We start from the raw sequence: 13,118 nt of genomic DNA, 5'->3' as shown, positions 1-13,118 counted from the left end.
TTCTTATAATTTGGCAGTAAGGGGTGATATGGGATGGACTAGTACTTTGTCAAAACAAAGAACAGAAGTATTACGTTTTGGGGTTAAGTTGCACCGTATGGCACCTGATAGATTGCCTTCTGTTATTAGCAGCTGGTCACGGCGTTTAGCAAAATCATGGGATAACACAGTGTCATCTTTATTACAATCGCTGCAACTCCCAGTGCAAGACATGCTACACATGTCTAGTAGTGAATTGACTTTGTCATTTCAACATATACAGTTGTTAGATCATCAGGAGTGGCTACGGGAATTGTGGAATGACCAGGGTAATCCCAACGGTAATAAGCTACGCACATATAGACAGTTTAAGTACACTGTTACTCCAGAACCATATTTAACTGCTATACTGCCCAGATGGCACCGTAGCGTTCTAGGTAAACTTCGCTGTGGTACGTACACTTCCATTAGAAATAGAACGTGGTAGATTTTCTCGTCCTGCGACGCCAATTGTAGACTGCTTTGTGCATGTCGACCTGCTACCTAGTTGTGAATCGCCGCATCGTGGGATGACCTGAGGACCGAACTTGGGAGCTCAAGACTGGTTTTTGTGATGGTATATCTTGTTCTGGTCTGTTTGTCTTATTGATCACTTGGGGTGTTAAATGTTTATTGGCCCGATACTCTCCCTGTAAGTGGCAGTAGTTAGGTCCTTATCATCCCCCACTCATTAGGTGTCACCAGTTAATATATGGTCTGATCCCTGAGCTAGTCTATTAAGGCGAGTTTACTTAGCTAGCTACTTGCTGTTTTCAGCGGCTTGTTGTTGTGCTTGAGGTCAAGTTCATTCATGCTTCAGCGGGTACTTAGCTTTAATAAATGGTTGTATCAACAATCGGGTTGTGTATTTGATAACTATTCTGGATCATTCTCCGTCGGTAGTTGGCGCCGTGACAGGAATAATACTTTTAAGACATTAAATGCTAACATGTGTGAAATAAATACCACTTAACGGCCATCTTTTAGAACTAAGGAGTTCCACAAATCGCGTGCACCAAATACCTCACAATTATCTGTGACGTTGCAAGAAACACCGGCCAAACAATGCCCTCTGACGTCAGCCTAAGAACAAGTTTGCCTGGACCTTCGAGTGGACATACGAAATTAACAAATACCATGTAAAGGAGATACCTTTAAGTGATCTAGTGTCTCTATCGTTGTGTCATTAAAGAAACTCTGGGATGGTGACAGATATTTGTCTGTGAAATCATACCCTCCAGTACATAAGCACACGCTCACATTAACTTATTGTCATTTAACATTGGTATCTGCAAAGGGCTTGTAATAAATATTCAGAAAAACGCGTTTCGATAGTATTGAAAATATCCAATTTATTGAATGCTATGTTTACTATAATACCGAAAATATTAGTGAGTGTCGTTTGTCATTTAACATTAATTGGTATCTGCAAAGGGCGTGTAATAAATATTCAGGCTAGCTATTCTCGAAACGTTCGTAGCCCTACGAACTTCTTAAGCCCATTCGTAACACATTGGCTACGATCAAAGTTAAGAATTCTTAGGGCTACGAACGTTTCGAGAATAAGGGCCCCTACATAATATTGGATCAATACGGTCCATTCACACATTAACAAGTTCAATCCGTTAAATCACGGTGAAATAGGTTAATGAATTATACGAACTGAATAAAGCCCTAGTTTGTTTGTTTAATTGTTTGTTTGTGGAACAGCAGAGTTCAGACAAACGAGTTTCGATAGTATTGAAAATATCCAATTTATTGAATGCTATGTTTACTATAATACCGAAAATATTAGTGAGTGTCGTTTGTGAAATAAATGTTTATTGAAAATGGTTTGTGCATGAATAAGTGCGTGAGTCGTGATGAAATTACTGAGAGACAATAACCGCGGACGTTTCCTCTTTTATAAAAATTATGAGACCAAACCTTAATGACAAATCATGTATCATTTGTCCGGTCCATTCGCGAACACCTGGTATCATTACTATTTCATAGTGATTCATAAACACATGCTCTGTCATCGTATCGCATGGTGACAATCACTGGATTTTCTCGTTCAGACCCGATTTGTTTACAAACAACATCAGCTGTAATACTGATGAAAAAATATCTGCTCATGATATAGTCACAATTGTACAATCGTATCTGCTTTTAGCAGAGATTTCTTAAGAATGTGGAAAGGGTTTTGTCGCTTCTATATATTCATTTCTAACAAGATGATATTACGCCCGCTTCTGTCTGGAGTCAGCTTCATGCAGGACAGCATAAGTCTGTCGCAGCAAAGTCTTTTCTCAGTAGTAGAGCTGTATTTATGAATATGCATTGTGAAAAGCATTGTGTTTGTCCCAATGAAGGAGTAATGGATTGCATTATCATATAACAGTATAATCGATGAGAAAAATCAACCGATAAACTTCATAATCATCATCCATTGAAGTGCAAATAAAATCCCCGTCCATTCATCCATTCATCTCAATTCCCAATTATTGACTTACGTATCTACGTACTGAGTACTTTATTACGTTTCCATTACGTTCAGATATAGTCCATTTGATTTAATTTTAGACCGATGAATTGCTCACTGAGACAAGATTTAATAATTGCAACAAAACCAAATGTCCCAAGAAATTGACAGACGAACTCTGATGATTTGTATCATAATTTTGGACACCCGAATAAAAACGGCTGTTCAACTAACGATCATTATTTTGTTGTATTTTCGCTATAACTTACGAGGGGGGACCACTTGCTGGTAGGACAGCCAGGTAATCAACAAGCGTGTGCAGTGAAATTTCAATTTCACACGTGCAACTTGCACACCTGGCGGTTCTACCAGCAACACCCCACCCCACCCCCCTCATAAGTAATAGCGGAAAGTGTGAACAAAATAATGATCGTTTGTTAAACAACTTGATTATTCGGGTATCCAAAATCATGAGACAAATCATCAGAGTTGGTCAGTAGATTTCATGGGACATTTCAAAATTTGGTTTTGTTGCATTTATTAGATTTTGTGTTAGTGAGCAATTCAGTGGTCTAAAATATCATCAAACGGACTATAGTTGATTTTCAGAGTGTGAGTTTCATGACGTCAAATAGGGAGGGGTGATGTGGCACCAGACGGTGTATGCATATGCGGTTTCTGAAAATAATACATAAAAAATAATAAGCTATTTTAAGCGTGCCAAGGTTGTTGGACAGAATATCAAAGTTGAAGTTGATTTTCTTGATGGCCATGTACTGCTGGACGGTACAGCGATGAAAGTAAACCAGGTGAAGTTATTCACCAAGTCTGCCCAGAGTCGGTCATTTGTGGAGGAGAAACCACTGCATCGTGTGTACATGCAGTGTGTGGAACAGAACTACAGTAATCCAACCGACTCCTTCGCCTGTAAGTTTGCTGGTCTTAAATGTGAAACTGAGGGCTTCCTTTTTGCTGCTCACGACCAGTCACTTCCCAAATCGCCAAAATGTGATTCCTAAAGAAACCATCAATATGAAATTTCGATTATGAAGTGAATTTACAGAGACTGTCTAACACCTTGTCAGTGGATGCCCTCCCATGCTTCTACTACCGTCTTCGCCATGCCTGTGGATTTGACTCCGACCCCACATGGGTACAATATGTGAAGCCCGTTTTCCCCGCCGTGATATTGCTAGAACATTGCTAAAAGCGGCGTAAATCCCCACTCACTCACTCACTTTGACTCCGAGGTCCACCCATGGTACGACCCTGAACATGTCCAATTCGTCATGGAATAATGATGGTTTTTAACTTTTTTGGAATAAGCCCATATTTAGCGTCAGAAGAATTCCAGCCAACAAACCTGATCGTGTCCTATTTGATTAAGCCAATGAATTTATTTATATCATAGAATGTTCTCTCCCTTTTGACAGCAACGTGATTGGCAAGATTCAGGAAAAGCATGTTAAATATGTGGACCTCACCTTTGAAATGTTTCGCTTGCATCCCAAGTAAATTGTCGTCAGCTTCCTCATTGTTCTCGGTGCCCTTGGCTTGGTACCTCCTGATCTCTTGGCGCAGATCAGGAAAGTGCCCTTCTAACACTCTGGGTAATGCAGAAGGCTGCAGTGTTGGGAGCCTTCATAGTCTCCGGAGAGTTCTTGGTGGATTCAACTGGGCAGCGCTTCCTGTGAGAAGTCCCATTCGCTGTCTGGGCTGTGTGTAGACAGGGCAAGCGTCCTGAGCTGATGATGAGCCTTACCAGCCTGAATACGTCAGGATCACCCGAACCCTCTCTGCTGCATTTTCATCATCATCTGCAAAGCATAATAATAACGACAAAATCCTTTCCACATCCTTAAGAATTGCTACAACAGAAAGTGACTTTATTGAAAGCAATTCGTTCGCTCATTTACGATTCTTGGCGATAGTTATATATACATCATGTAGAAACTGATTTTTTTATACTGTATTCCAACAGACACGTGCGATGTTTAAACTATACCAAAACTAACAAATTACCTCTGTGAAACAAGAGTGCTCATTGAACAAAATGCTCTTAAAATGATTGAAGGAACTTCCACGTGTGAGATGCGAATGTGTTTGATTGTTGTTTAACGCCGCTCTCAGAACTAGAACTGCCGTGTGACGGCGGTATACACCGGGATTAAACGCATACGCATCAATCTACCTTATGGTCGGACACAACTTGTCATTGTCAATGGCAATTTGACAGGTCTGTGACACAAAGATGACATCATCTGGCCTCATGTGCAGCCGTCCATTCAAAGACAGAGACGTAACTTCACTCTTCAGCAAGATAATGCCCCTTCACATGTCGCTCGTGTTGGGATGAAATGGAGAGACGTTTACGTCAAGCCCGAAATCAGCCATTGACGTTAGCTGATTTGGGATACCATGACGTTTATCAACTGAGTATGCAAGCCTGTTTATTTGAAGTTCGGAGTGAATAGAAAAGACACACCCCTCCATCAAACGATATTCTTCAAACGTTGAATTACATGTAGACGTAACACTTAAAACCTGTCATGAAAAATGCTAAACAACGTTTTAGTGCTATTCCATATGCGTTAATACAATATCAACAATTTTATGGCATGTTTAGACAAAGAATGACAAATACATATTGAAATGTTGTGTGTCCCTGCAAGTATCGAACTGCTTCTTAATTTGTGTTCAGTGGCACCGTAAATATTGAAAAGACACGGATGAAATATGTTTATGATGCCCTGGCGGCACGCCTAAAATTATATAAATAATACTCACCGTGATTCATTGAATGGAAAATGCGATTATTGTAACCATCTGAAATGTTTCAAAAAACCTATTTTTGCATCCCAAACTATTTATCGATGGCACACAATATGACAGCTTAACATGGATGGGCGTGGCCATTTTGAATGCCAGTGCGCATAACAGGAAAACCTGTTTTGGTTGCTAACATATACAAAATAAAAACTTCACAAATCATATTTGTAAATAAAGATATGAACTGTTATAGTGGAAAGTTTTCGAGTATCATAATATTAATCCCCAAGTATCGACTCAAGAAAAACTCACCACAGCACATTTAAGTCGATCCAAACATCGTGCACCCCATAATAGTAATAACACGTGTTTTTTCACGAGCCATTGATCTTAGTATTGCGCCTGCATCCAATCGCACATGTTCCCATCAACTGTACAAAGTGAAAAAACACTTTAAACATTATTCAGAACAGCCAAGTCATATACCGCGCCTCTCAAATACGCAGCGTGAACGCCGTTGGTATGCTGGAAGCGGGAACGTCAGTAAGTGACGTTTCAAGGACAATTGGTGCAGGCGTCGGACTGTTTATGATTTACCAGTGCTGATCGCCAACGCCAGGTCGACCACGTGTGACGTGACAGGCGGAGGACCGTCAAATTATGTTACGTTACCTTAACCGTTTTCTGACGGCTACAGTAACCAGAAATGAGCTGTTTAGGGGTCGATTGTTCGCACAAACCACCCAAAACCGGCTGCGAGCTGCACATCTTCGTGTTTAACGAAACAGAGAACCTGGAATCGAGTTGTCTTCAGTGATGATTCAATATTTACCCTCAGATTCGCTGATGATAGGATGAGAGTGTGAATGCGATGCCGTGAACGTTATAGGCAGTGTTGTGTACAGGAAGTTGACAGATTTGGTGGCGAAAGTGTCATGGTTTGTGGTGTTTTCTGTGAGATTGCCCATTCCCAACTTCTGGTTATCCGTGGGAACCTTGAGGCTGCAGGTTACTGCGACCAGGTGCTAGCCCCTGAACTTGTTCCATTCATGGCAGCACATGGCCCAGGTATGCACTTTCAACATGACAATACCAGACCCCATACAGCCATTTTGACTAGGAATTACCTGCAGAACGTAGCAATCAACGTTCTTTAGTGGCCGTCAAAGGTCACCTGATCTCAATCCAATCGAGCACATCTGGGATGCTCTGGGTAGACGTCTGCGCACCAATCCCAGAATCCGCAAGATCTTGGTGCTGCTTTGTGTTTACACGCATCAGAGACAGTCCATGAGGAGGCGTTGTTTGGCAGTTGTGAACGCACGGGATGGCCATACACACTACTGAACGTTTGCAACATCAGATTTAATTTCTTGTGACTTGACACTTTGCTTACGCCTTTTATTGGTAAATTCTGAAACCACATGGAACCAATCTTTGGCATTGTGATTATTCTTACTTATCCCATCGACCTTAACAAATAAATGATGACCTCTGTACCACATTCTTGTGTCCTGTCATTTACATATTATTTAATATATGATTGGGAAGTTTCCAGTGTGACAGCATAGTTTTGGAAAGTACTCGTGTCTAACCGTACATGACCTAGGCAAGTGGGTTGCGTAAGACGTCAAGAAACCCGTTATGGTTTAGTGTAAATCTTGTTCTAACACTAACTCGTTATAAAACATGTCCTTTGCATATCTGGACTTGTGTCCATAATCTAGGTAGGTTTTTTTTCCAATATTTTTATTCAGTTCAAGAGTATACATATATTAACATAGTCTTTATATACACTACATTGATTCAATCTAGATACATTTTAATATCAAATATCTAAATTTCAAATACATTTTCGCATGTTATATACAAAGATATGCTGAGACTGGAACTTTTGAAACATATTCAGTTCAACAATTAACATAGTCTTTATATACCCATACCGAATCAATTCAGATACATTTAAATGTCTAAATGTCAACTACATGTTCGCATGTTATATCAAAAGATATGCTGAGACTAGAACTATTGAAGCATATTCAGTTTAAGAGTATACATATACTAACATAGTCTTTATATACCCCGTACTGAATCAATCCAGATACATTTAAATGTCAAATATCTAAATGTCAAATATGCCAAAAGATATGCTGATATAACCTAGGTAGTTATTAATTTTACTCACAATGCCATTTAATTATATTAATTGCAGCGAAATCACGTGTCCTCCGTTAGTTCACAGGCAGACTGTAGCGCAAATAACACTATATGCGAGCGCAGCAAGCAAAGGTTAGCAACGTACACTCCGTTGAAGCGGAAGCTGGCAGGGTAATGGAGGTGAAGAACGATTTGATATGCCGCGAGAGGCGCGTAAAATGTTGAGTGAAATATATTTCACGTGTGTAACTATTAAATATGAGGTTGGAAATCTCAGAGCACAACCCTGTGAGGAAATGGGTGTTTACCTTTGATGGTGGCGATATTTTATTTGGACATTAAAAATAGTTTTCGAACCGAAGCGAGGGAAGTACGTTGCCAACCTTTGCTCGCATTTAGGAAGACTGGTCATTTATCTCTCTGTTGCGCAACCCTATTTGCCTGTGGTTAGTTAGCCTAATACTTACAACTTCCGTTTACCTTATTAACAACCACAATCACATTACATCCACTCACGCCTCGAAACGAATTGTACTTGACAAAAGTGGACACGTTTGTATAATGTGTTTCGGTAAAATTCACATTTATTGTACATGGATGATCCCTTGTCAGCAAACGCGATGAAAATATCGAGATCGTGCGAAACCATAACGGTGACAGATCAAATTGTTCCATACATAAAACATATCACCATTTACACCAAAGTGCTGCTGCATAACCTCAGTTATTACTATAAATATTTTACGTTTATAGAGCAAAACTTGAAATTAAAATATCAGTATCTATTTCTCTTTGTAAAATAATAGTTTCAGATAAAACGTTTGTCCGCTCACTGCATCTAAATTCATTTTCGTTACAATATTGGGTACGTTTTAACTGAGACACCGGTAGATCGCGGCAAAAACGTGCTGATTGCTATTTCCGGCTCTGTCTCCGTACACATGGTACTCTTAATCCCTGTATAATTACAATACAATGCCTAGAAAAACAAAAATAGAACTGAAACGGTAAATAATTGTGTATTGTAGTGTTTATTTGCAAATTTGACGTCTTCACCGACAAGTCATTTTCTCTTGTTCGTTCACACGAAGCGATACCATGTCGGTCTTTTACCACCAGAAAATGAGTTTGATGAAGTGTAAACTTTCAATAAACCAACTCATATCTACAGACTGTCTTTTTAGGTCGTCAATATCCGGTTTATCTGCGGTCATAAACGGTTTATGGGTTCAGGATAAATGAGACTGAACAGTCTTGATCGTGTGTAAGAAACCCAGCTTCTAAGTTAACCCGTGTACATGATTACCAAGGTATTTAACAATATATTTAAATGACATGGTGTGATGTTTTGAGTTAATTGAATATCAAAGGTGTGGGCACGATTTGTGTCAGATAGGCACACCTAAATCTGATTGGTGCCGACAAAATGCATTTCTATCCCTGCACTGAAATACAAACATTGAAGGAGATCAGTTGAATAGCATAGCTTGTTTTCATAAACCAAAAAGGGTCACTTGATTGAACCAGACACGACAGTGAACGTATTGGGGGATTATGTAAATGGTCAGAGGGAACAATCAATCATCGTACGTTTCACGCCAATGCTGCCAATCTCGGAATTTATTGAGTAGTCACTTGGTGCGTATATCGCATTCATCACGTTGAAGATGAAACACCTCGTCCCTACTCGCGTGGCATCCACGCATGCGTGTACTCGTGTCACCGTTCTGTAATGGTGTTATTGAGGTCATAACACAAACTTGACATATCCACATCAGTTTCGTAACACACATTTTAAACTTCAGATATCTACGTGATTTTAGACACGTAGCGTTAGGAAAACATAACGGGGATTATTTTACGACTATTCAGATATTCATTTAATTTATACGTTTTAGTTGTGGCTTGATCAACATAATGGTAAACGAAGGAAGACGTTTTTATATTGAACGATGCAAGAGAATGTGCCCTCTGGGTGATTTAGATGTGGAAAATGAAATCCATTTTTACTTGTATGTCCTTTTAATATAAAGATTTGCTTACAAAATATTTGCTGAATATTATCTATGTAAGCCACCTTCATTAGCTTTTAAACTACTTCTTTCATCAACTGACCAGCATGTAATAATAAAGCTGTGGTACTATGTCATTTATGTTCTTATTAAACGTAACATTCTGATAGAAAGTTTTGTAGACTCATCGTATTTCACTACTTGTACGTAATTTACGCATGTAACATGATTCGCTGTTTGGATCACTAATTACCACTTATTGCACCATATGTATAATGTATATGCATAACTCATGTATATGGGCCGGGGGCCTGTTGTACAATAAACATCTTTGACTTTGACTTGACTTGGACGTGTAAAACATGAAAGCCAGGGATTAACCAGTCTCGCATATCAGATGGAATTTATTCAAATGGGCGGTAGGGGCAAAATCTCGATGCAAAGTACACTAATGGAGGTCTGCAAACCAGTGATGACGTCGTATGTTTTCGAAAAGAATATTATTGCATTAACATTAACGCATTGTAAGATATATATATTATGTTCAAAGGCTGAAGTCAGGATGTAACGTTATTGTATACATCGTGTTGGGATTTGGGTCGTGAACTGTGTACAAGCCTTTGCAACACATATGCATCTCACGGACACAAACAAGAAAATATAACATCCAGCCAGGTATGGCCAGAAGACACTAAATTAAACGGCATGTAAATAAACTGACAAAAAGATGGTGTTTTGGGGATTTTAAAAAATAAATATAAGTAAATATAAGTTTTTGATTGTGACTTACAAATCACAACCATTGTGTACGTGTTGTTTTCTCAACGTTAATGTATAAAATCATAGATCATAATAACATAACTTATTACATAAACCTACACAATGGCTAAGTTAAGGAATTCGTTACACACACACACACACACACACACACACACACACACACACACACATACACACATAAACATACGATAAATTACTTACACACTCATGCACGCAAACACACTCACATATAAACACGCTTAAAAATATCCAGCCACGAACACGTATACTATACTCCCTCCAAAAGAAACGCAGGTGTATTAACACGAATTTAATCTGCTGGCTTTAAAGTGAGATAACACATGTAATTCCGCAAAGGTGGCCGCCAAATTTCACAGTATAAATGATCAACTGTCTGTTAACATGTATAGCTTATACAAATGCCAATAAGGGAAGGAGTCCGTTCCCAGTTTAGTGTTGTCTTCAACATCTGTTGTGGCCACCATGAGCCCCCAAAATTGCTCTGCACCGTCTCGGCGTACACTGAATAAGTCTTTAAATTCGACCTTTATGGAATTCTGGCCTATTCATCTTGCAATGCCTGCGACAGCTGATCTAACTTCTGAGGCATCGTTGACGTTCACCTACGCGTCAGCCGAGGTCATCCCACACATGTTCGATGGGGTTGAGTTCGGGCGATTTGGAAGGTCATGGAAGCACTGTAACGTTCTCATTCTGAAGGTACTGAATAGTGGCATGTTAGGCCTGGTATTATCTTTCTGGAACAACTCCATTTGACGGTCAAAGATCGGAACCAGGTGAATCCTTAAAGGTCACATGCAACGTAAAACGGTATGGACAAATCATCAAAAATGCAAGTTGAAACGATTCACTAAATTCACCCCCAGCGCTTGGGGTGAATAGTGGTTTCAACAGCTGTGCTGCGCTGCGCTGGGCTGCGCTCATAGCGCATGCGCAGTGAAATAGATTCGCGCAGCTTGGAAGCGGGATGTCCGGATTATAAGGTCGTGAGCAGGAGTAGTCTAATCAAAACAAATAGTAAATAATCTACTCATTACATAAAAGAACCTTGTTAGGATCTAGATCTACTCAGCTATGTGTCAACCAGTGAGGCGTTCGACATTTCAAGACGGAAAACCTTCGCTACTCGGTGAAGGCTTTGATGTGAGCTATTGTTCTAATGTTGTGTTGATATTTCACAGACGCGAGCTTTTTATATGTTATGACAGTAGATTACCGATTTAACTGTTTATATAATTTCATTTGTCTATTTTACCACCTCGTTCTTCTTACCGAGTAACTTTCTCAGTTCGATACTTAAAAGCAATGTCATTATTTATAGATATGTCGTTGACAAAACTCAGTGTCTGTTTTACTGACACCTATGTGTCTGCCTGCCTGTCTGCTAATGACAATATTCAATACAAAATTTCAATCACTGACCACATGCAATTTGAACTTAACACCTATCCGGCTATACACCATACACAAAACGCACTGATTTATGGCCCGAGTTGGTCTCTGTCACATTATGTAATTACACAGACAGGCAGGTGTGATACTTCTACACATGACATGTTATGCTGTCTGTTGATTGCAAAATGTTATACACAAAAACTGAGCATGTATTTACAAAACCCAACATCTCTATACACACACACACACACACAATGAGCCGTGAGGGCATCTGCAAATGAACCAGCCAATGAAAGACTTCGTTACACTTGAGTGCACACCCACCCGCTCTGACTGAGTTCGGTATCCTGGGTGCTTCGTGTCGAGGGAAGTAAACCCAAGTACAAAATATTGCACTTTTGATTTGCGATTGTACGCTTATAATTTTGTTTATATGTTTTTTCATAATCAGCAATGTATACTATATGTCATGAATAAGTGATAATTGTGTTTTAATTATGTTTGATTTTTGGGTTGCATGTGACCTTTAAGGTTTCGTCTCTGCGTTAGATTTCTGCGCGTAGGATATGGCTCTCCACATCACGGCACTTCCACCACAATATCGGTCAAACTGGGCTACACAATTCTGGGCAAAATTTTCATGTCGATGTTTACTGTACTCTTCCGTCAGGACACTGAAACAGAAAGCGTGATTCGTCACTGAACCACACACGTCGCCATTTTTATAGATTCCAGAATCGAACGTTATTGCACCACTGGATGTGATGTGATGACTGGTCCGGTGATGTAGTCCAGCTTCTCGTAAACGATTACGAATGGTTTCTCTTCAAACCAGGCACCGCATTTGCAGTTACTGTAATACCCGTATGCACCTACCCTGTGCTGCAGTGATAATCCGAGGCCTACCACTTCGAAGCCGATCTTGCGTAGAAATGGTTTGTTGATATCGGTCCCATAAATGACTGATGGTACTCTGGTGAGCACTGAGGTGCCGTGCAGTGGTATAGTGAGATTTCAGTGGTAACGTTTCAATCTATAGCAGTGAGTCGTGGCATAACGATATTCTTTCATTAAGCTAAAACTGAACGAGCATATTGCGAACTACTTTTTCTCCATGACATATGCATGCAAGTTGACACTTTCGAAGGTAAACGTGACTAAAATTAAAGTTTCCGAAGAACATGAACACAAACCAGCATTATAATGGCGAAATTATAACAATAAAACTTTGAAATTTCATATATCAATAACACCTGTGCGTTTCTTTTGGGGAGTACATATTTCAATCATATCACATACACTCTGTACATATTACCCTTCCACTACACACAACTTCATTCCACCCTCTCTACCTACATAGTTACATATATACGTACATGAATGCATACATGCACACATTAGACACACCCCAAAGCAAATGTACAGAGGGAGACTCACCGGCGGATCCAGGGAGGGGGGGGGGGGATGCAGGGGTGCGCACCATTGAAACTCGGGTGAAAATG

Source organism: Haliotis rubra, unplaced genomic scaffold (assembly GCF_003918875.1).
Source record: "Haliotis rubra isolate DU_JTF1 unplaced genomic scaffold, ASM391887v1 Scf108, whole genome shotgun sequence".
In the NCBI taxonomy this organism is placed as follows: domain Eukaryota; kingdom Metazoa; phylum Mollusca; class Gastropoda; order Lepetellida; family Haliotidae; genus Haliotis; species Haliotis rubra.
This window is presented reverse-complemented; position numbering follows the sequence as displayed.